The 22,013-nt window shown below is 45.2% G+C and overlaps 1 long non-coding RNA gene across 1 annotated transcript in view; it reads left to right on the top strand.

Annotated features, from left to right (window-relative positions):
* Positions 1 to 397: 397 nt before the first annotated feature.
* Positions 398 to 22,013, top strand: part of LOC308484983 — a 43,428-nt gene continuing 21,812 nt past the window's right edge. Inside the window, exon 1 of the long non-coding RNA XR_013990264.1 lies at positions 398 to 655. This is a non-coding gene — a long non-coding RNA (uncharacterized lncRNA). The remainder of the gene's footprint in view (positions 656 to 22,013) is intronic.

Below are 22,013 nucleotides of genomic sequence, written 5' to 3'. Positions count from 1 at the left end.
GGTCCAGACAGGGAGACCTGCACTGAGATTTCCATCCTCTGCGCATGTGTCATTTCTCCCCTCTTCTGGTCCAATGTGTGGAAGGGAATTAATTGGGTGAGTCTGCGGGAGGCTTGTAGGAAAGAATTTGTAAGTGGGGAAAGAGTTACCTTGCAAGCCAACTAGGGCAGATGCCCTCAAATTCACCTTAGGATTACGAAGGAGGTCTACAGAGATGGGAACCCTGTCTCCCAACACATAGCTCTGGCCTCAGACAGACTCTGACAAATAACTCTGACTCATCGGGGGCTGGTCAAGGTAAGTTTACTGGGCTTGTTGTAAATGTTTGCATATTCTTTTTTTCCTTTCTGTTACTTCTCCGCATTCACTAGCCTTTGGGTTATGAAATAGCTGGCCTTGTTTGAACCTCTCCCCTCCTTCTTGCAGCAGATCCCTCCCATCTCTTGCTGCTTTCGGAACTGAGTTTCCCTTCCATCACTCCTCTGATTACCCTGAAACCCACATCTGGAGAAAGGCACCTCCTCCCTCACAGGTTTTCCCTGGGATGCACACAGTCTATGGTGATGTGTGACCTGGAGAACATGGAGAATATTTCCACCATGGAGAGATGTTCCTAGGTTGAGCTCCAAACTTCATGCTTGTACGCAGACCACCGGTAAGGACCAAGCTTCTTGCACCACAGTTACTCTCAGCTTTGAATGCTCTCCTTGTCACTGTGCATGGTTGGAACAGTCTTAGAAATCATTGTTTTTTGGACTACATCTGTCATCAGGCCCAGCCAATACATACTGATGGGGCAGAATAAGAAAAAGAAAAAGAATTTTATTATTATTATTTATATGCCATCTGACTGGGTTGCCCCAGCCACTCTGGGCGGCTTCCAACAAAATATTACAAACATAACAAAGCATCAAACACTGAAACCTTTCCTGAACAGGGCCACCTTCAGATGCCTTCTAAAAGTCAAATAGTTGTTTATCTGTTTGATATCTGATGGGAAGGCAATGCTGGAGGGAACCAGGTTGGCAAAGGTTGTTCTTGCATAGCACTTTTTAAAAACACAAACGTTGTGTGGGCTGGGGGCTGGTAGAGAAATAACCAGATGGAAAAGGTTAGCTTCTAAGGCAGCTTCAACTGCCTCAAAACAATACCATATATTTGGAAGGCCCACATCTCTCCACAAGGCCCTGCTTTCTAGCCAGCCTTAAAATTCAAAATCTTTATGCTTTACTGTTGCTGAACTATTTCCCTCCAAGCTCGTGACCAGGCAATTGTCTACTAATTAGTAGCTGCCAGTCATCAAAGGTCCTTCAGCACAGCCCTTCAGCTAGTAAGCTGTGTACATACCTTGATTTTGCAAGGATGCTCACAGAAAACATTTCCAAAAATGTATTTTAAATTTGTTTACAATCACCATCTAATCAATGACCTTGTGGCCAATATTGTTCCCTTTCTGCAGATGAAGTTGAAAAAGAGTGGCTTCCCATAAGTTCCTCATCGATTTCCGATCTGAGAACAGCTTCTTAATGCAACAACCAATATGGAAACTCATAGATCTTACTACCAGTAGTAGCTGGAGTTGTTTGGCTCAATGGGGAAACATGTAGCCCACCCAGCTGAATGCAGCTTAGGTGATGAGCATGCCAGCCTCTCAGATTCTGGACAATTTATCTTTGCAGTTTCCGGAAAGCGGCAGAACAGAAGGATTTCTGTGTTCCTGCTAGACTGCGATTCCATGGCTGATGAAGTGTGGCAGTTATGGTGGATGTTGGTTCTGTTTGCCTGGTTAAGGGATCCTGAAAGATGCAGGGAGGAATTGAATTCATTTAATGTGAGAGAAGAAAGACTCTTCAGATTAGCAGTGGATTTCTTAAATAAATTGTTTGTGTGTGCGAAAGGCATAACGACCACTGTGGCTTAGATTTGGTGGGTTTGCTGATCAGAAGGTCGGCGGTTGGAATCCCTGCGATGGGGTGAGCTCCCGTTGCTCTGTCCCAGCTCCTGCCCATCTAGCAATTCGAAAGCACAAGTAGTGCTTGTAGATAAATAGTGCAAGTAGATAAATAGGTACCGCTCCGGCGGGAAGGTAAACAGTGTTTCTATGCGCTGCTCTGGTTCACCAGATACGGCTTAGTCGTGCTGGCCACATGACCCAGAAGCTGTCTGCGGACAAACGCCGGCTCCCTCGGCCTATAGAGTGAGATGAGCGCCGCAACCCCAGAGTTGTCCGCATCTGGACCTAACCAATTACCTTTAAATACCTCTGCCCCAAGTAGTGGTAAATTTCAAAGTTCAAGAGCTCCTTGTGACAACCACGCCGCCAAAGAGAATCCAAAAAGAAAGGCAGCCATGTTGATCCGTTATATTAGCTGGCAATCCTAGAAGAGAGAGCTGAAAAGTATGTTGGACTTTGGTAGGGGAATCACCTGGGCCCACATCCCTGATCGGTCATGAAGTTCCCTGGGTGACCTTGAGCAAGGCAGTATCTGAGCCCAGCCTGCCTAACAAAGGCAACATGTGCTAAACCAGACGTGTTCTCCACACTTCATGCTCCCAAGTTTACAACACTGCCTGATCCTGCTCTGGCAGATGAGGTCTTGCTCCACTCTTGCCACTGGCTCCAAGATACAGGAATCGCCACCCGCCAAGTACTGCCCTCATTTCTGTCACAAATGTTTCAGCCACCAGCTGATTCTTCCCGGCTTTTCCTCAGCGGGCAGCCAAATGGGTCTCCGTTGTGTGTGGTAATTTGGAGACTTAAGCCTTCGCTCGGTTGAACGGATGCAACCAGCTCTTCACAGCTCCCCTGCGGGGAAGGTGAATACGTCTAGCCTCTCAGTCACCACTAATCTCTGGTAGCTTTATGCTTTGGGGCTTCTATGAGTTCCTCTCACTTTGTGTGTGTGTGGTTCTTCTGCCAGCGGGCAGGCAGACAGTGCAAACAGTCAAGGAACGGCTGCCTGCTGAAGCCTCGCAGTGCGCGTCATGCGGGCAGAACTGTTACAGGAAGGAGAAAAGGGAAAGATTAGGTGAAACATTAGCCACGTTCTCTTGGCCTCCCTCCAACATCTTTCAATTATTCCTTTATGTGCTTTTCGGTGCTCTGCTTACTTGGCATCCAAAAGGGAGGCTTGGGGAGGATTTCACAATAGGCTTGCCATTTTTACAGCGCAAAACAGATGTGAGCTTATCACCGGTGGAAATTTATGTCTCCGCAATCCCCTTCCTCACCTCTCCTTTGGCGATTGTGGCAGAGGTTTCTCTAAGCCCATCCATCACGGCCGGAGGCTAAAAATAATACAAGTTGCTACAGTCTGGAACAGTTTGTGATTATATTATTACTATTATTATTTGGAGAGCGGGGGAAAGGGAGCACTTGGAGAGCCAAACATCAGTTCTTACGGATTCGTAAGTGCTCTTCTGGGTTGAATACTGAAGGCCTGGCAGAAACCTCTGCTGATGTATAAAACAAACACAACGCCTGTTCTCTGCTGTATTAGTCAAGGGGAGGAGAGGCCATTCGGAAATGCACACTTCTTAAAACATGAGATACAACTTCCTAACACCCACAATGAATCCACTGGATCAGTTGTGAAAACCATGGAAGGGGCTGCCTTGCCCATGTTGGATGATGCAATTAAGAACAGCTGATTTCTATGCTAAGCTTTTAGGTTTAACATGCATGGGCACAAGCCAGTCTTTGTGTGCAGCAGATGAGCAAGAAAAAAATGCAGCTCAACACAGGGCCCTTGGATTTTGCAATTTGAATGGTGGACAGTAGCTTAAGGACCTATAGATTTTTCTTAGATGCCACAATGCAGAAATAATAATTCTGATCTCCAGGAGTAGATGGTGGGAAGGAATGGGGCAATGGACCAGTGGCAGTACAGTGGTGCCCCGCAAGACGAATGCCTCGCAAGACGAAAAACTCGCTAGACGAAAGGGTTTTGCGTTTTTTGAGTCGTTCCGCAAGACGAATTTCCCTATGGGCTTGCTTCGCAAGACGAAACGTCTTGCGAGTTCTTGCGAGTTTGTTTCCTTTTTCTTAAAGCCGCTAAGCCGCTAAGAGCCGCTAAGCCGTTAAGCCGTTAATAGCCGCTAAGCCGCTAAGCCGCTAATAGCCGTGCTTCGCAAGACGAAAAAACCGCAAGACGAAGAGACTCGCGGAACGGATTAATTTCGTCTTGCGAGGCACCACTGTAATGTTGTTGTGTACTATCTCAGTGTTGCTGATGACAGAATGTGACAGGGAACTGAAAGCTAGAACTGCAGCCCAACCTATGTGGTGGTCTTGTAGTAAGGTTAGAGCTTACTGGGAAATGATCTACAATGAATTGGAAAAGATGTTCAAAATCACTTTTGTAAAAACAAACCCAGAAACTTTTCTTTGGGGAGTTATAGGGACAGAACTACCTAAATTTTACAGAAATTTATTTATGTATGCTACTACAGCAGCAAGAATGCTACTTGCCCAAAAGTGGAAAGAAGCAGAAGTCCCAACAAAGGCAGAATGGATACAAAAACTTATGGGATATGCAGAAATGGCAAAATTTACCGGAAGAGTAAGAAATCAAGGTAACAAGCTTTTTACAAAAGAATGGAAATGGTTTATTGAATATTTACAGAAAAATTGCAAACAGATCAAACATTGGCAGGATTATTGTAAAACCCTGCAGTTTCATAAGAGCATATATTTAAAGCAGATAATTTAATGAGCAAATTAAATGAGTTTGGATATACAGAAGATATTAAAAAATAAATTGAAGGAACCACAGAAAGAGGGGGGAAGGAAGTCATACTTTGAAATGTTACATTGATTGTAAAACTAAAGAAATGTATAAACTTGAAAAGTATAAATAAAAACTTAAAAAAAGAAAAGAACTGCAGCCTAGAAGTGAGTAGCCAGAGACAACTCTACTGATGAGGGAGAAATCTGGTTCATATTTTAATGCCAACCTGACAGATTTTCCACTACCTGAAACATAGTGGAACCCGAATTTTGCTGAGAGCTATGTTTTGGGTTCTGCAATGTTTCAGGCAGTGGGAAATTTGTCACGTTTGCATTAAGATGCGAATTTTGCAGTGGTGTTCTCCAATTGCAATGAAAAATGTTCACATTTATGGAACGTGTGTGTTAGTTTCACGTTAGTGGGGGACACACACATAGAAATAGGAGTTATTTTAGTGGAAATTGCTTTGAAAAACATAGGATTGGGCAAAGTTGCTCCCAAAAAGTATAATAGGAGAAATGCACACTAAAGCAGTGATTATTTTTCAGGAGGACCTTTTATTTTATTTTAAACTAAGCAACTTATACAGAAATGTGTCAAGCTGAACTTAAGCCTGGGAAAATTAGAAACTGAGAGGAACCAAAATTGACAGAATTGCCCATCCTTACCTGTGTCTAAAAGGGACGTGGGTGGCGCTGTGAGTTAAATCACAGAGCCTAGGACTTGCTGATCAGAAGGTCGGCGGTTCGAATCCCCGTGACGGGGTGAGCTCCCGTTGCTCCATCCCTGCTCCTGCCAACCTAGCAGTTCAAAAGCACGTCAAAGTGCAAGCAGATAAATAGGTACCACTCCAGCGGGAAGGTAAACGGTGTTTCTGTGCGCTGCTCTGGTTCGCCAGAAGCGGCTTAGTCATGCTGGCCACATCACCCGGAAGCTGTACACCGGCTCCCTCGGCCAATAAAGCGAGATGAGCGCCGCAACCCCAGAGTCGGCCACGACTGGACCTAATGGTCAGGGGTCCCTTTACCTTTACCTGTGTCTAACGCCATCATTGGACTATAACCACTCCTGTTTTATTGCATATAAACTTACCTTGAATCAGGTGGCGAACTTTTGGCTCTCCAGATGTTGCTGAACTGCTACTCTCATCAACCTCACCAAGCAAGAGCCATGGCCTGGGACAATGGGAGCTGTAATTCAGAAACATCTGGAAAGCCAAATGGTCCCTGTGCTGGCTTTGAACTTGTACACTGATCCTCTTGTTTCCTCCCCTGTTGTTGTTCTCTTCTGTTAAGCTGCTCACTTGTCTCTATCCCCCCCCCCTTCTACCCAATCCCACCTGGAGTATCAGCGGTAAAGAGGAAAGTCTCTAGAATACAAGTCAGGACTTAGCACAGCCTGTGTCAACATAAGCTTTCATTCCAGAAGCAGAAAAGAGCCAGTTGGAACATGTCCTCTGATGAACTGAAGTATTTGTGGAGCCCCACTGCATTCAGTTCTAATCATCCCTATTCATCAAGGACCCCTCTGATTTTCTGTCGCCTATTCCTGTTAAATTGTTTGTCTTAAAATTGTTTGCCAATCCAAATCCAGTTAATGGGCTACAATGTGCTTAGCTGGTTTATGGGATGAGTCTGCCCAAATAATGCAAGAAAATAGACAGATCATTGCTGCAATTTACACTGTTGTGAGCTTTGTCTGGCTACTGGCTAGAGAACGCCACTTCTTTAGTTTACAGAAGCAGCGTGGCCACTTCCTTCCCCTTTCTAATCTAGATACAGTTCGAACTGAGATTATATCATTACAATCCCCACTCCAAAGAAAAGGGAACAGCTTTTGTTTTTGAGCAGCTATTAAATACAGGTTTATAATGGTGGCTTAATTTGATCCAAGAGCTTTGCCTCAAAAAAATTAAAATACCCCACCACATTTTGTATAGAAATAACAATCTGTGTAGGTCTAGTTATCACAAACAGCAGATGAAGTGGCAAATTTGTGTTTGGCTTAACCACTTCAGACTGCAAGTGGGGACTTGCATTCATAATTGTATCTCTTGCCCTCTTCTGTTTCTGACACAAGAAGGGTGGATTGCCTCATGTAAAACACAATACAATCAGACCAGTAAGAAACAATTCCGCCCTAAACCTTAAAACAATAACTCCATGCAACAGATTACAGCAGGGGTGGGCAACATTTTTGGTCCAGTGGAGCAGATCTTGATATCCCCCACCTCCCTGAGCCAACTTTGACAGGTGGGCAGGACCACCTTCCTAACAATCACCAGACAACAGGTGATTGACAGATGAGGTCAAGCACCTGAACTGCCTTCTGCTTTCGGTGTTTCTCAAACTTGGGTTTCCAGCTGTTGTTGGACTACAACTCCCATCATCCCTAGCTGGTAGGACCAGTGGGCAGGGATGATGGGAGTTGTAGTCTAATAATAATAATAATAATAATAATAATAATAATAATAATAAAAATTTATACCCCACCCATCTGGCTGGGTTTCCCCAGCCACTCTGGGCGGCTTCCAACAGAACACTAAAATATAATAACTTATTAAACATTAAAAGCTTCCCTAAACAGGGTTGCCTTCAGATGTCTTCTAAAAGTTTGGTAGTTGTTCTTCTCTTTGACATCTGGTGGGAGGGCGTTCCACAGGGCGGGCACCACTACCGAGTAGGTCCTCTGTCTGGTTCTCTGTAACCTCACTTCTCGCAATGAGGGAACTGCCAGAAGGCCCTCAGCGCTGGACCTCAGTGTCCGGGCAGAACGATGGAGGTGGAGACACTCCTTCAGGTATACTGGACCGAGGCCATTTAGGGCTTTAAAGGTCAGCACCAACACTTTGAATTGTGCTCGGAAACATACTGGGAGGCAGTGTAAGTCTTTCAAGACCGGTGTTATATGGTCTCGGCGGCCGCTCCCAGTCACCAGTCTAGCTGCCGCATTCTGGATTAGTTGTAGTTTCTGGGTCACCTTCAAAGGTAGTCCCACATAGAGTGCATTGCAGTAGTCCGAGCGAGAGATAACTAGACAGTCTGCGGGCAGGTAGGGTCTCAGCCTGCGTACCAGATGGAGCTGATAAACAGCTGCCCTGGACACAGAATTGACCTGTGCCGCCATGGACTGCTGTGAGTCCAGAATGACTCCCAGGCTGTGCACCTGATCCTTCAGGGGCACAGTTACCCCATTCAGGACCAGGGAGTCCTCCACATCTGCCCGCCTCCTGTCTCCCAAAAACAGTACTTTTGTCTTGTCAGGATTCAACTTCAATCTCAACAGCCGGAGACCCAAATTTGAGAATCACTGTGCTTAAAGGAAAACCAATCCCTGCAGAATGAAAACAAGTGTGTCTTGGAGAATAGTTCTAGCCTCTCCTCTCAGACATGGTAGTTTTCTATAACTTTTCCCCCATGGGGGGAGGGTGGGTTGTTCCATCATGTGAGCCCCTCACACTTGCAGCCTGAACTGGTAAAGTCCAGAATATAATTCTTCTGTAAATCACAAACCATCAGCTGAGGCTTCAGCGATAGAAGCAGGGCCGACCCAAGACATGTCCACCTGAGATGGACCCCAAAATGATATCCCCCCCCCTCTCTGCCAGGGAAGATGGAGTGAGGGAAGAGCTAGATCAGGAACAAGGGGGGGGGATATAGATTGACATTGGGGTCTGCTAACCTGGTGGATTATGGTGGATTATGGTGCTGGAGGAGACTCTTGAGAGTCCCATGGACTGCAAGAAGATCAAACCTCTCCATTCTTAAGGAAATCAGCCCTGAGTGCTCACTGGAAGGACAGATTGTGAAGCTGAGGCTCCAATACTTTGGCCACCTCATGAGAAGAGAAGACTCCCTGGAAAAGACCCTGATGTTGGGAAAGATGGAGGACACAAGGAGAAGGGGACGACAGAGGACGAGATGGTTGGACAGTGTTCTCAAAGCCACCAGCATGAGTTTGACCAAGCTGCGGGAGGCAGTGGAAGACAGGCGTGCCTGGCGTGCTCTGGTCCATGGGGTCACGAAGAGTCGGACATGACTAAACGACTAAAGAAGAACAACAACAAAGCCTGGTGGATCTTGCTTCCTGAGATAGTCACCCCATCTTGCCTCTTGGTTGGGCTGGCCCTGAATAAAGATCTACCTCAGGATCTGCTGCTGCTGTGGATTCTGCCACCTGAGGCAGTCACCTCCCTTGACCTCGTGTATGGGTCATCCCTGGATAATCTCTTATAGGAAATCATTAGTTTGGGACATGTCATGCTTTAAACAACTCAGCTGTGTGCTTATGGAGTTTCTCAAATCCCTATAAGGAAGCAATCATGAACAGTGAACATCTAGACAACTTCCAGGAACAGGACAACATCTGACAGCTACCAGCCTGTTATTTGTATAAGGCTATAATTTGGTGTGATTGCTCCTCATAGATGTGATGTACCTCATACAGAGATCGAATCAGTAGAGACAGGACATGTGACATTTTGAAATGCCTGTTGGGGAATCATGTCTTCCTCCATGGACAAGATCTCTGTGTTATAACTCTCCTAAGTTTTTTCATACAGAGTTGGCCCTGTCCTTAGGCACACCGTGAGGCAGCTGCCACAGCCAGCTGATTGTATGTATAGGGAAAGTGAAGTAAATTATTTAAAAACTGGCTTGTTGGCAACCTCACATAAAGAAAGCTCTGCTTATATCTTGTCTGTGGCCAATCATTTTCCTGAGCTGACGGCGAGGGCGGGGACAAAAAGCTCCTGGAGCGACAAAGCAAGATCGATGGCTCTGATTGGCTGACAACTCAGGACAGCATCTGAAAGGTCATTAGATTTAAAATTAAGACTAATACAACAGAAAACAATACTTAGAGTTTATTGGACCCCTTTGCGGTTGTATAAAAAAAGGTTAGCTAAGATAGTTCAGTGTTGGAAATGTGGCAAGGACAATGCCTCGCTGAGACACATGTTTGTACAGTGTTCTTTACTTAAAAAGTTTTGAGAGAAAGTGTTGGACTGTGTAACTATGACTGTGCAGAGAAAGTCAAATCTTTCAGCGGAGAATATTTTATTGAACTATATACCTCCAGTATGGAAATTATCAGCGGGACAACGGAAATGGATTTTCCATGCCATAATGGTGGCCAAGAGATTGATACTGAAGAACTGGAAAAATAAAGATATGATACCCTCCAATCAATGGACTGATATGACATCACTGGCAATTTATGAATGGACTGCTTACAGGCGCAGACTCTGTATGGATAAATACGATGACATTTGGAATGAGTTTATACAAAATGTAGTAGGCTATTAGCATTTACATAAGCACTAGGACACTAACACTATACCAATTTATATGTATGGGAATATCGTATACTGCTTTTTTTGTATTTTTTCATTTTTATATGTATCTTTGTTGTTGTTTTTCTCCCTCTCACTTTTCCTTCTTTTTTCTGTATCACTTTATTGACTGAAATAACTTTAATAAAATATAAATATTAAATAAATAAAAAACTCAGGACAGCATCTTCTTTCACTTTGTATATATCTTATATACAGCATATACAGTGGTGCCCCGCAAGACGAATGCCTCGCAAGACGGAAAACCCGCTAGACGAAAGGGTTTTCCGTTTTTGAGTTGCTTCGCAGGACGAATTTCCCTATGGGCTTGCTTCACAAGACGAAAATGTCTTGCGAGTCTTGAGATTTTTTTTCCGCTCCCCCCCTTTTTCTAAGCCGCTAAGCCTTTAATAGCCTTTTAGCAGCTAATCTGATAAGCCGATAAGCCTTTAATAGCCGCTAAACCGCTAATAGCGCTAATCCGCTAAGCCGCTAATAGGGTTGCTTCGCAAGACGAAAAAACCGCTAGACGAAGACACTCGCGGAACGGATTAATTTCGTCTTGCGAGGCACCACTGTATACACAAATATATATTTGTATATATAAAGGCTATTTTATTAAGCTACTGGATAGTTCCTGCAAGGTAGTGCAGCACGAAACAGTTTTCTCTGCTTCATACACACAAAAGTCCCATGTACAGTGGTACCTTGGGTTACATACGCTTCAGGTTACATACGCTTCAGGTTACAGACTCTGGTAACCCAGAAATAGTACCTCGGGTTAAGAACTTTGCTTCAGGATGAGAACAGAAATCGCATGGCGACAGCGGGAGGCCCCATCAACTAAAGTGGTGCTTCAGGTTAAGAACAGTTTCAGGTTAAGAACGGACCTCCAGAACGAATTAAGTTCTTAACCCGAGGTACCACTGTACTGTTGTTGTTGTTGTTGTTGTTGTGTGTGCGCGCGCACACACACACACTGCTTAGACTTATGTTTTGGTATTCCTTTGGGGTAAAGAAGATCCATAGATACACCTACAATACTAGGGGGTAAGGTAAAGGTAAAGGGGCCCCGACCATTAGGTCCAGTTGTGGCCGACTCTGGGGTTGCGGCCCTCATCTCGCTTCATTGGCTGAGGGAGCCAGCGTACAGCTTCCGGGTCATGTGGCCAGCATGACTAAGCCGCTTCTGGCAAATCAGAGCAGCGCACGGAAACGCCGTTTACCTTCCCGCTTTAGCGGTACCTATTTATCTACTTGCACTTTGACGTGCTTTCGAACTGCTAGGTTGGCAGGAGCTGGGACTGAACAACAGGAGTTCACCCCGCCGCGGGGATTCGAACCGCCGACCTTCTGATCGGCAAGCCCTAGGCTCTGTGGTTTAACCCATAGTGCCACCTGCATCCTCTACAATACTAGGGGAGATGATGTTAAATGGTGTTGCATTTCACTCTTATGGGTCATTAAGGGACATCAAGAAACAAGGGGTGAGTTCTCTGGCTACCATCTATTTATATGTGCATTCTCTAACGCTCACGAGTTGGTTGTTGCAACACTTATTTTGCTGATACTTGTTTCTCGCCCTCCTCCTCTCGCTACCTTGCCTTAGGCTATCAAACAAAGCTGCCTTGCCTTCTATCTATCTATCAACTAGGAGCTATTAAGGGAACAGCAGAAACCTTGTAAGCAGCGGAGGGATGGCATTTTGGCTGCCTTTCAAAACGCAGCCTCAGTGCTACAAAAGTTCCGCCGCCGCCTGCTCCCCACTCTGCCCAGACCTGCTAGAAAAAAGGCTACTTGCATGGAAGAAACTCCATAAAACCTCACCTGGGTGTTGCTGCAAAACGGTTAATCACGTCAAGCTGAGTAGCAACCGTAGTGCATTTAGATCATAATAAGGTTTTGTAAGCCTTTCTCACGGGGGCTTGTTCAGCATATGGCACGGAAAACAGAGAAAAATAAGCTTTCTGCAAGCTGTTTGAAGTTGCATAGGTGAGGAACTTGTTGCGTGGTGAGTTCCTGCCTCCCCCCCCCCCGAGGAAATAAAGACACAGGACACAAGAATTCAGGTTAATGGGTCAAATTAGGCCACAACTTTATTGATTACAGGAATTGAGCGGTATTGGCTTAGGCATTGGTCCTAACTACTAACCTGCTTGAAGGCCGGAAGGGTTAATCACCAGTGGGAGGAGTCCTGCTGAGGCACGTTAACTAGGACCTCCCCCCAGTGTCACCGTGTGGGGGCGTGCCGTGGGCCCACACCTCCTTAGGTTTAGGACAAGGCCACGCCCCCCCGGAATCCTTTACCGGACTACCCTTGCTTGGGGGAAGGTGATGGCGCTCCTTCCCCCTTCATTTGCATAACAATAGGACAGTACCCCCACCAATGCCTAACCGACAATACCGAAGAGTTGTGACGGTTTGCTATGACGTAGGCGAGAACCAAATGGCTGGTGCCAATCTGCCATTTGGGAAAATTCCTACCAGGCCCCTTGACGGCGACCAACCGGAGTTCATAGCAACGTCAGAGAACCTAGCATAAAGTGGGTGGGATGGGAGGGAAAACCGGGTCAGCTGCAGCAAGGGATAGAGGGGGAGCCTCGGCTGCAGCAGATCTAAATAGCCGAGGCCCTGCCCCTGAAGCCAGCCGATTGGCTGGCCCGGGGTATGATGCAGCCGGGGATTCCCTTTGCTGGAGCCAGCCCCTGCGAATGTGGGGGAGGGGCGTGAAGCCCGCAACCCCACCTCCTCGTTATCGTGGAAGTGGCTTTCTGAGTACAGTTGTACCTTGGATCGCAAACACCTCGGCTCCTGAACAAATTGGCTCCCGAACAATCAAAACCCGGAAGTGACTCTTCCGTTTTTCAAGCGATTTTCAGAAGCTGAACGTCCGCCGCGGCTTCCCATTGGCTGCAGGAGCTTCCTGAAGCCAATCAGAAGCAGCGCCTTGGTTTCTGAACGATTTGGAAGTCGAACAGACTTCCGGAATGGATTCCGTTTGACTTCCAAGGTACGGCTGTACAGCCATCTGAGGATTTGTGCTTGGGGAACGGCCATCGCCGTTCGTAAAGGTCCTAACGCTCACTCCATCTTTACAAACAATTATTTATGATCTCTGGTATGATCCTCTGCACCAGGCCACTGCAACAACTGCTATGCAATGCAGAATTACCCCTAACTAGGAAGGGCGGTGGGCGGGGGGAATTCTGTTCCATTCACAAACCAACCTCATTTTCACTTCCCAAAACAATTTGCAAAGCAAGACAGGGGCTACCCTTTGACGTTCGCCATTCTCGGATATTTGTGATGTGGCTCTCCAACCCGAAATGTGTGCGAGATGATGTGCATTAGGAAAGGGTGCATCAAAATGCATAGGTCTGTGAAAATAGCATGGAAGGGTGCACAAAATTGCTTGCAAAATGTGTCTATTGGGCAATGCTGCATACAAAAAAAGCGTACGTTAGGGCCACTGAGCCAGTTAAATTCTGGTGAATTTGTGGAGTGATTTAAAAAAAACAAAAACCAAAACTGAAAGTGGTGCAGAAATGTGGTGAACCTGAACTCAAGACTGGAAATTCACCGATTCATCCATCCTTACCCACAAGGCCAGAGGAGTGGACCATGCAGAGAGCAGGCAGTTTACCTTGTTAGGTGGACAGCAGTCTTCTGGTCTCAAAGGAACATTTAGTTATTTCCTTTCTTCCTTGTGACAAACTAAAGTTCTCTCCTAACAAACTGTGAGGGAATTACTGTTCGACATGTTATCCTTTCTGACCACACACAGACCTGAATGGTTTCCCTGTGTTGACTTGAAGACGCCCACAAAACTCTTGTTATGAGCCAATGTGGCTGGGTGCAGCTATCTTGAAAGTTGCTAAGGACAGGGGTGTTCCAGGACCAGATTTAGGTTTGATGAGGCCCTAAACTACTGAAGGTAATGGGGCCCTGTATATGTCCACCTGTCCTTTGTCAACAACAAAATGTTGCTGTTTTTTGTGTTGAATATATGCTCTATGGTAATTTATGGACCTAATAGATATCTAAAGCCATTTGCACATAACAAAATATGTATTTTATCAAAGTAATTGTTGAACTGAAATACAATTAAGAAGTATATTAATAGTGAAATACAATTAAGAAGAAGTATATTAATAGTGAAATAATTATTAAGCTCTATCTTATTTTTTTTTTTAAATGATATTTATTAAGATTTTCAAAAATACAGAAAATAAAGATTAAAATACATTCAAAGCCTTATTTTCATACATCCACTTTCCGGGACTCCCCCCTTCCCCCACCCCTACCATATTCTCCTTTCATATTGTTGGCTCCACAAGCTCTCAGTTCTAATTGAAACTTAATTTGTTTAGACCATTATTCGAATTTAAAATTTATACACTCCTCATCAATACCCCTAATAAAAGACAAAAGTTCTCTCCCCAGGGCCCACCCCATTTTCATTCCACAATTTCCCTTTTTTTAATGATAAGGACACCCCACACAATAGAAATATAAGAAATAAGAAATAAAAAGTATAATAGATGAGAAAGAGCTCATTCAGGAAAAAAAAGTTGACAAGCCTTTGGATTTTAGTTCTCCCCCCCCCTGTCCCCGGTTTAATTTCCCCCTGACCACCAAACCATGTTATCTGCCTGGAATTCTTAAAGTCCATAAATCACCTATTTCCCCCAACTCCTTGCTGGCTTTTTCTTTTTATAATTATTTTTTAAAACATTTAACTTCGAATCTTTAATAAAACTCCCCCCATTGTTCTTTCCAAGTTGTAGTCCAGTTTCCTCTTGTTCCGCTGCTGAAACGTTCTAATTCAGAAGCTTAGTAACTCTGCAGGGATTATTGTTATTCAGGAACAAAAACTTGCGTTCAGTCCCTTCCTTTCTTCAATAGAAAATTCTATTGTCTCCTTTAGCTGAACACCCTGTAGACAAAATATTATTTCCGTTTTGCAGCTTTCCCAGAAGATAACCAGTCCTGTAAAATTCCAATGGTATTTTTCCACTTACGACCATCTTTGTAGTGTCCCGAAATTCCTCTAGGGGGATTGTTGTAACTTTGTTTTCTCTAGTCCAAAAGTCCGATTGTTATCCATGTTTTCGCCATTTTGTATCCAAGTTTTAACGGGTTATAGCAAATTGTAACAAATTTAACCAGCAAAGTTCTCATAATAAAATCCTCTCTGCTTTCCGACTTTGACAGCTACTTTGACAGCTGTCAAAATCTCCGACTCTTTTCACCAGGCTCTCTCTTCAATCACCCCGGTTCCCTGGGGGGGGGGGTTACATTTCCCTTCTCCCTCAATTCTTCCTCCAGCACAGTTCTTGTAGTTCCCCATCGTGGAATTCTTAGTTTTTATCAGCAATACAAATCTTTTTGGACCTTGGTTTCCCCATCCTTGTTTTGGAAGGTTTACAGTAGGGAGGGGGACTGACTTCCTTTTTGGATCCCCCCCCGCTCGTGTCCAATCCGAAAAAAAAAATTCTTTTTTTTTCTCCTTTTGAACCCGGTTTCCAAATTACTCACGGGTTATTGTTAAGAAGTCCGAATTTTCAATGGAAGAAGTCAGCGCTCTCCGCCGGATGGCATGCGGCTTCGCTCGGCAGGGATAGCAGAGGACTCAAAGCACCACGCTTCTCCCCGGCACCCGATCCGTAGCCTTTAAAAAGGCTCCTTCACGAGTCGGGAGGGCGCTAGCGGTGCCAGCCGAGTCTCCATGTCCACGGCCCCCGTGGCCGTGGTTTTTAAGGGTCCCCGCATCGCCGGTGCGGTAGGACCCAGCCCCTGCCGAGCAGGCTCCCTCCGGAGCTCGGAGGGAGTCCGCCATTCGGCGATGGCGCCAACCCGGAAGTATTATTAAGCTCTATCTTAAAATGATTTTTTATTCATAACAAACTTAATAATGCAAACACATTGGCATTTGGCAATAACAAAAGTTCCTTTAGAAACACAATTTACAAAGACTCATAATCTAGTCTCTAGAAACTTGCTATAACATGAAATAATAATAGCAAACAAGTGATATTTTAGGGAGCAGGCTAGCAGGCGGGGCCCATTACTTACATCATAGGAGCCTACATAACACAAAACACTGTTGCTGTATGTAGGTTTTATTTTATTTGTTTTTTATCTTATATTTTGGAAATGTACATCCAGTTTCTTTCCTTTAAATTTTTTTGGGGGCCCCAAGAGAGTGGGGCCCTAAGCTATAGCTTTTTTAGCTTATACGTAAATCTGGCACTGGGATATTCACATGTTACATGCAACAAGTGTATAATTTATGTACGCAAATGTACACCTGCAGAATTATTAACATGTCACGTTCAGCCAATGTACAGTCTATGACGTAGCTTTATGCACAACAGCTTAACTGTACAAATAGACAAATGTATGCTTATTTGCACAACATCACAGGTCTTGAACCTGCATTCATTGCAATGCGTGAACAAATATGGCATTGACTGGTATATTAGGGAAGCACCTAGTAGCTTACCTGGCAGCCAGTTCTCTCAAAACTATTTTAGGCTTGTTTGGAAGATGGTAAAGAATAAATAAGGACGTGGGTGGCGCTGTGGGTTAAACCACAGAGCCTAGGACTTGCCAATCAGAAGGTCAGCAGTTCAAATCCCTGCGACGGGGTGAGTGCCTGTTGCTCGGTCCCCGCTCCTGCCAACCTAGCAGTTTGAAAGCACATCAAAGTGCAAGTAGATAAATAGGTACTGCTCCAGCAGGAAGATAAACGGCATTTCCGTTCGCTCTCTGATTCGCCAGAAGCGGCTTAGTCATGCTGGCCACATGACCCGGAAAACCTGTCTGCGGACAAATGTTGGCTCCCTTGGCCTGTAAAGCGAGATGAGCCCAGAGTCAGTCACAACTGGACCTAATGGTCAGGGGTCCCTTTACCTTTAAAGAATAAATCAGCCTCTCTCACTTGCCAATAGAGGAAATAAAAGCCTGTCTTGGATTTTTTTTTTAAATTAAAAAAGCCTCTGCATATATCATTACTTCATCTCATTATTGGAGTGAGGTCATCGATTCTATCCTGCCATCTTCTGCATCCAATGATAACTTTGGAATTAACAAAGGAAGAGGAGTAAGGATAAAGCACAGTTCAGGCTCCCTGGCTAAGATCTAGATCTTTAGGTATTTATTTAGGCGGAGCACTCCACAGCAGCTCAGCATTTCTGGGTTCTCAGGACTTTAAATCTGCAAGGGTTTCTGAGAAAGCACCCAAGACCCCTCCCCCTCCCCTTAGGAATGAGGTCCCTGCACCAAAGCAGATTGTGCCACACTGTTATTCAGCACCATTAAGTCTCCTTAATTATCTCCAAATACAAACAGAGCATTGTGTGTTGCTTGCAAAGCCCTCATAAGGCTCATATTAGTAATCGCAGCTAGTATTCTCAGCCTGCAGCGCACAAGCTCTGATGTAACCCCACTGAAGCCAATGGGAATGCGGCCAGAGCCGAGGCTTAGCATCCCCAGCTAGGTCATTGTGGTGTTGTTTTATGTCATCTAATTTATTAGCGCAGTTATTGCAGAATTAAATGCTGTTTTTCCTGATGCCAAGTACGCTGTGTACCTGACAGCACAGATTTCGTTTCCCCAAACCGCCACCACCCTCCCTACCCTGCCCTGAAATATAATATGCACTGTAATATTATTATGTATTTGATTTATATACCACCCTTTATCAAAAGATCCCAGGGCAGTGTACAACATTAAAAACACGTTTTACAGAGCGCAATAATAAAAACGTAATTAAAAGCATAACAATAGACAGTCATAATAATCAAATAGTCCTAATAACAGTTCCCTGCAGCAACAGGCCATAGATTATTTACTGGCTGAAGGCCGGGGTAAAGAGGGGTGTTTTTACCTGGTGCCTATAGACATGTAATGAAGGTGACAGGTGAAGAAGAAGAAGAAGAGTTTGGATTTGATATCCCGCTTTATCACTACCCAAAGGAGTCTCAAAGCGGCTAACATTCTCCTTTCCCTTCCTCCCCCACAGCAAACACTCTGTGAGGTGAGTGGGGCTGAGAGACTTCAAAGAAGTGTGAGTAGCCCAAGGTCACCCAGCAGCTGCATGTGGAGGAGCGGGGAATCGAACCCGGTTCACCAGATTACAAGTTCACCGCTCTTAACCACTACACCACACTGAGCCTTTCCACAGAAGGGGAGCCACCACAGAAAAGGTCCTTTCTCTTGTCACCCTCTCAGGGAAATAGGACATAGAGAAGGGCCTCGAATGACAAGCACAGAGTTCTTGTTGGTTCATATGGGGAGAGGCAGTCCTTAAGGTTTGAAGGTCCTGAATCATTTAAGGCTTTATAGGTCAACACCAGCATTTTGAATTGGGCCCGGAAACTAATTGGCAGTCAGTGCAGTTGGGCCGCGATTGGCTTTATATGTTTAAACCATCTTGTTCTGGAGAGCATCATAGAGCATCATTAGTCTGTTTCCAATAAGTGGCCAGCCAGAATGCAGACAACAGCCCTTTCCTGTTGCTTGTCCTCCACGTGTGGCATTCAGAGGTAGACTGCCTCTGCACATGGGGTTTCCATTTAACTATCATAAAGGTAAAGGTAAAGGTACCCTGACCATTAGGTCCAGTTGCGGACGACTCTGGGGTTGCGCGCTCATCTCACTCTATAGGTCGAGGGACCCGGCTTTTGTCCGCAGACAGCTTCCAGGTCATGTGGCCAGCATGACTAAGCCGCTTCTGGCGAACCAGAGCAGCGCACGGAAACACCGTTTACCTTCCCGTTGGAGTGGTACCTATTTATCTACTTGCACTTTGATGTGTTTTCAAACTGCTAGGTGGGCAGGAGCAGGGACAGAGAAACGGGAGCTCACCCCGTTGCGGGGATTCGAACTGCCAACCTTCTGATCAGCAAGCCCTAGGCTCAGTGGTTGAGACCACAGCACCACCCACGTCCCTTATTTAACTACCATGGCTAGCAGCTATTGCTAGACCAACTGAGAGCATTTAATCCCTATTTAAAACTATCCAAGAATCTCTCTGACTGGCATTTAGGGAAAAAGAATATATGGCTTATAAGTTTGTTGAGTACTATTTGTGGCACAACTTCACATCATATTGAACTGGCAATGTGCATTTTTACAGGATTTGCGTTATTGAGCTGTAACTTCAGAAGCAGCATGAACTAAGTGTGCCTTTTCAACCACAGAAGTATTAAAGTGGTTCTGGAACTCTGATGGACTAAGAATATCACAGAATGTAGAGTTGGAAAGGACCCCCAAACTCATCTACTTCAACCCCCTGCAATGCAGTGATCTCAACATGCTGTTCCCCATCCAGTTTGAAACCATAGCGGACCTTGCTTAGCTTTGCAAATGTGTTAGCAGTTTTATTGCTGCACCACTAGGAGGTATGTGAAAGCAGGGTTTTTGTCCTGCAATTCCCCACCTCCATGGAATTCCCCCCACCTTTGAAATATTATCTTAGGCATTTATTTTGGTACGACAATTTTTTTTTTTAAATGGTGTTTTAAAAATAATGTTGCTATAGCCAATTGCACTGCTGCAAAACTTCAAGATTTAAAAAACCCTAATGTTTGTGTTGATAGCATTGCCTGTCATTTGCCCGGATTGACATTATTGGATGTCAGAAAGGCACTTTCAAAAGATGCAGGAAAGAGAACATCTCCAGGCATCTGGTCCAAACTAGAATAAGAATATTGCTTCTGGCCAAGAATGTTGCTTCTGCAACACAATGGACCTCTGACTCCTCTTGCTTCGCACTCATTTCAAATTCTGTGATAAATATAGTACTGTTTGTCGTCCGTCCGTCCCCCCCCCCCCCCCCCGCAGGACAAATAATAGCTCGGGCAGGAAAAAAATAGAAGAAAACAGCACAGAGAAAAAGGGTTACACACTCTCTTACTCAGCTCCTGCCCCTAGTTGCTTTTCTGGTTAGATCCATAACGTCCCCCTCCACTAAGCAATTCAAAAATCTTCAGGTAATAAATGTATTATATAAAATGCCTGCAGAGCTGCTAGCTTCAGAGGACTGAAGACAAAGTAAAAAGTGATCGGGGAAGAGAATCTGAGTTCGAATCACATTGCTGCCCAGTGTATGCTAGTCTTCCATTGGGTAGTTGTGGAGAACATGTTAGGCTCCGGCTGCCAATGTTCAAAGATGGGAGGCTGTAGTCCAGCAAGATCTGGAGAGCTACAGGTTCACCAACCCTGCAGTTCATGCTTATTTAAAAAACACAAAAATACCCTTTTGTTTATTTGCATGCGACTTGGCTTGCTTGCTCGAGCCATCTGCAGTGATGTGCTCTTTAGCAGTGAACATGCTTTTCTTCTTAGCTCACACTTGTGGAGATACGGATGATATGGGCTGGATTGGCTCTTTGTCGCGTGGCATTATTTGGAATTGCCTTTTGATTCTTCAAAGCCCTGCAGTCCCATCGTTGTTTATGAATACGTTGCTGTGAGAAGGTGATGGAATCTGTTCAGACAAGAGCTCTCCGTGGCCTGAATTTTGGAACACACCCCTGCAGTCAGCTTAAAGGTATCAAACGGTGCCTTCTCCAGGATACTTTGCAATCAGACATGGGGGATGATGGATTGTCCCCCACCCCACCCCCCCAACCCAGGAAAACGCTGACAATCAGATTCTGCTCTCGAGCCGCGCCTTAATTATAGAGTGAATTTGATCTGAATGAGTTAGAAATTGCCTTGATCATCTAAGACAAATCCACACCTTTCAGACAAGCGAGGAAAAAAAGCTTTGAGGTTCTATTCACATGTTTTATTCCTCTAATAATTGGTTTGGCATCCCGGAGCCCGAGCGAGGTGCTAGGAACCACAGAAGTGAAGTAAAACCAAGTTTTGAAAAACGGAAAACTTGCAGAGGCATCATATGACTCCAGAGTTTCTTGCCTGAATCTCCTTGAACATTCTGGGAACCAACCCGGATTTCTATGTATTTAGCAGTAGTGGCGCTGTGGGTTAAACCACAGAGCCTAGGACTTGCCGATCAGAAGGTTGGCGGTTCGAATCTCTGCGATGGGGTGAGCTCCCGTTGCTCGGTCCCTGCTCCTGCCAACCTAGCAGTTTGAAAGCACATCAAAGTGCAAGTAGATAAATAGGTACCGCTCCAGGGGGAAGGTAAACGGCATTTCCGTGCGCTGCTCTGGTTCGCCAGAAGCGGCTTAGTCATGCTGGCCACATGACCCGGAAGCTGTACACCGGCTCCCTCGGCCAATAAAGCGAGATGAGCGCCGCAACCCCAGAGTCGTCCATGACTGGACCTAATGGTCAGGGGTCCCTTTACCTTTACCTAAATGCAGAGTGGCCTGCTGCTGTCCCATGCAGTCGTAGAACTGAATAGTTTATGGCAACTCTAGGTAAGGCTGGAAGAAACCATTAAACCCTGGGGAGCGACTGGCAGTTATCACAGAACTGTCAAGTTGAAAGGGACTAGGAAGGTCATCTAGGCAACTTTGCCTGATGCCTTCATTATATATTTTCAGGCACCAATTCAAAGTGCTGGTTTTGACCTATAAAGCCTTCAATGGCTCAGGAGTGCAATACCTCAAGGACCGCCGCTTTCCATATGAACCTACCCGGATCCTGAGATCATCTTCTGAGGCTCTTTTCGTGTGCTCCCTCCTCGAGAGGTCCGGAGGATGGCAACATGAGAACAGGGCCTTCTCTGCAGTAGCTCCCCGTCTGTGGAATGCTCTCCCCAGGGAAGTTCGCCTGGCGCCTTCATTATACACCTTTAGGTACCAGGCAAAAACGTTCCTCTTTAACCAGACCTTTGGTTGATCCGATTTACATCCTATGCCCTTTTAAAATGTGCTTTTTATTTCCCTGTGGGAGGGCTATTGGGTTGTTGTTTTTATTTTTACTATGTATTTTGTGGTTTTATATCTTGATTTTATTCTGTGAACCGCCCT

This window comes from Podarcis pityusensis (genome assembly GCF_964106645.2).
Source record: "Podarcis pityusensis genome assembly, chromosome: 9".
In the NCBI taxonomy this organism is placed as follows: Eukaryota; Metazoa; Chordata; class Lepidosauria; order Squamata; family Lacertidae; genus Podarcis; species Podarcis pityusensis.
This window is presented reverse-complemented; position numbering and strand designations above follow the sequence as displayed.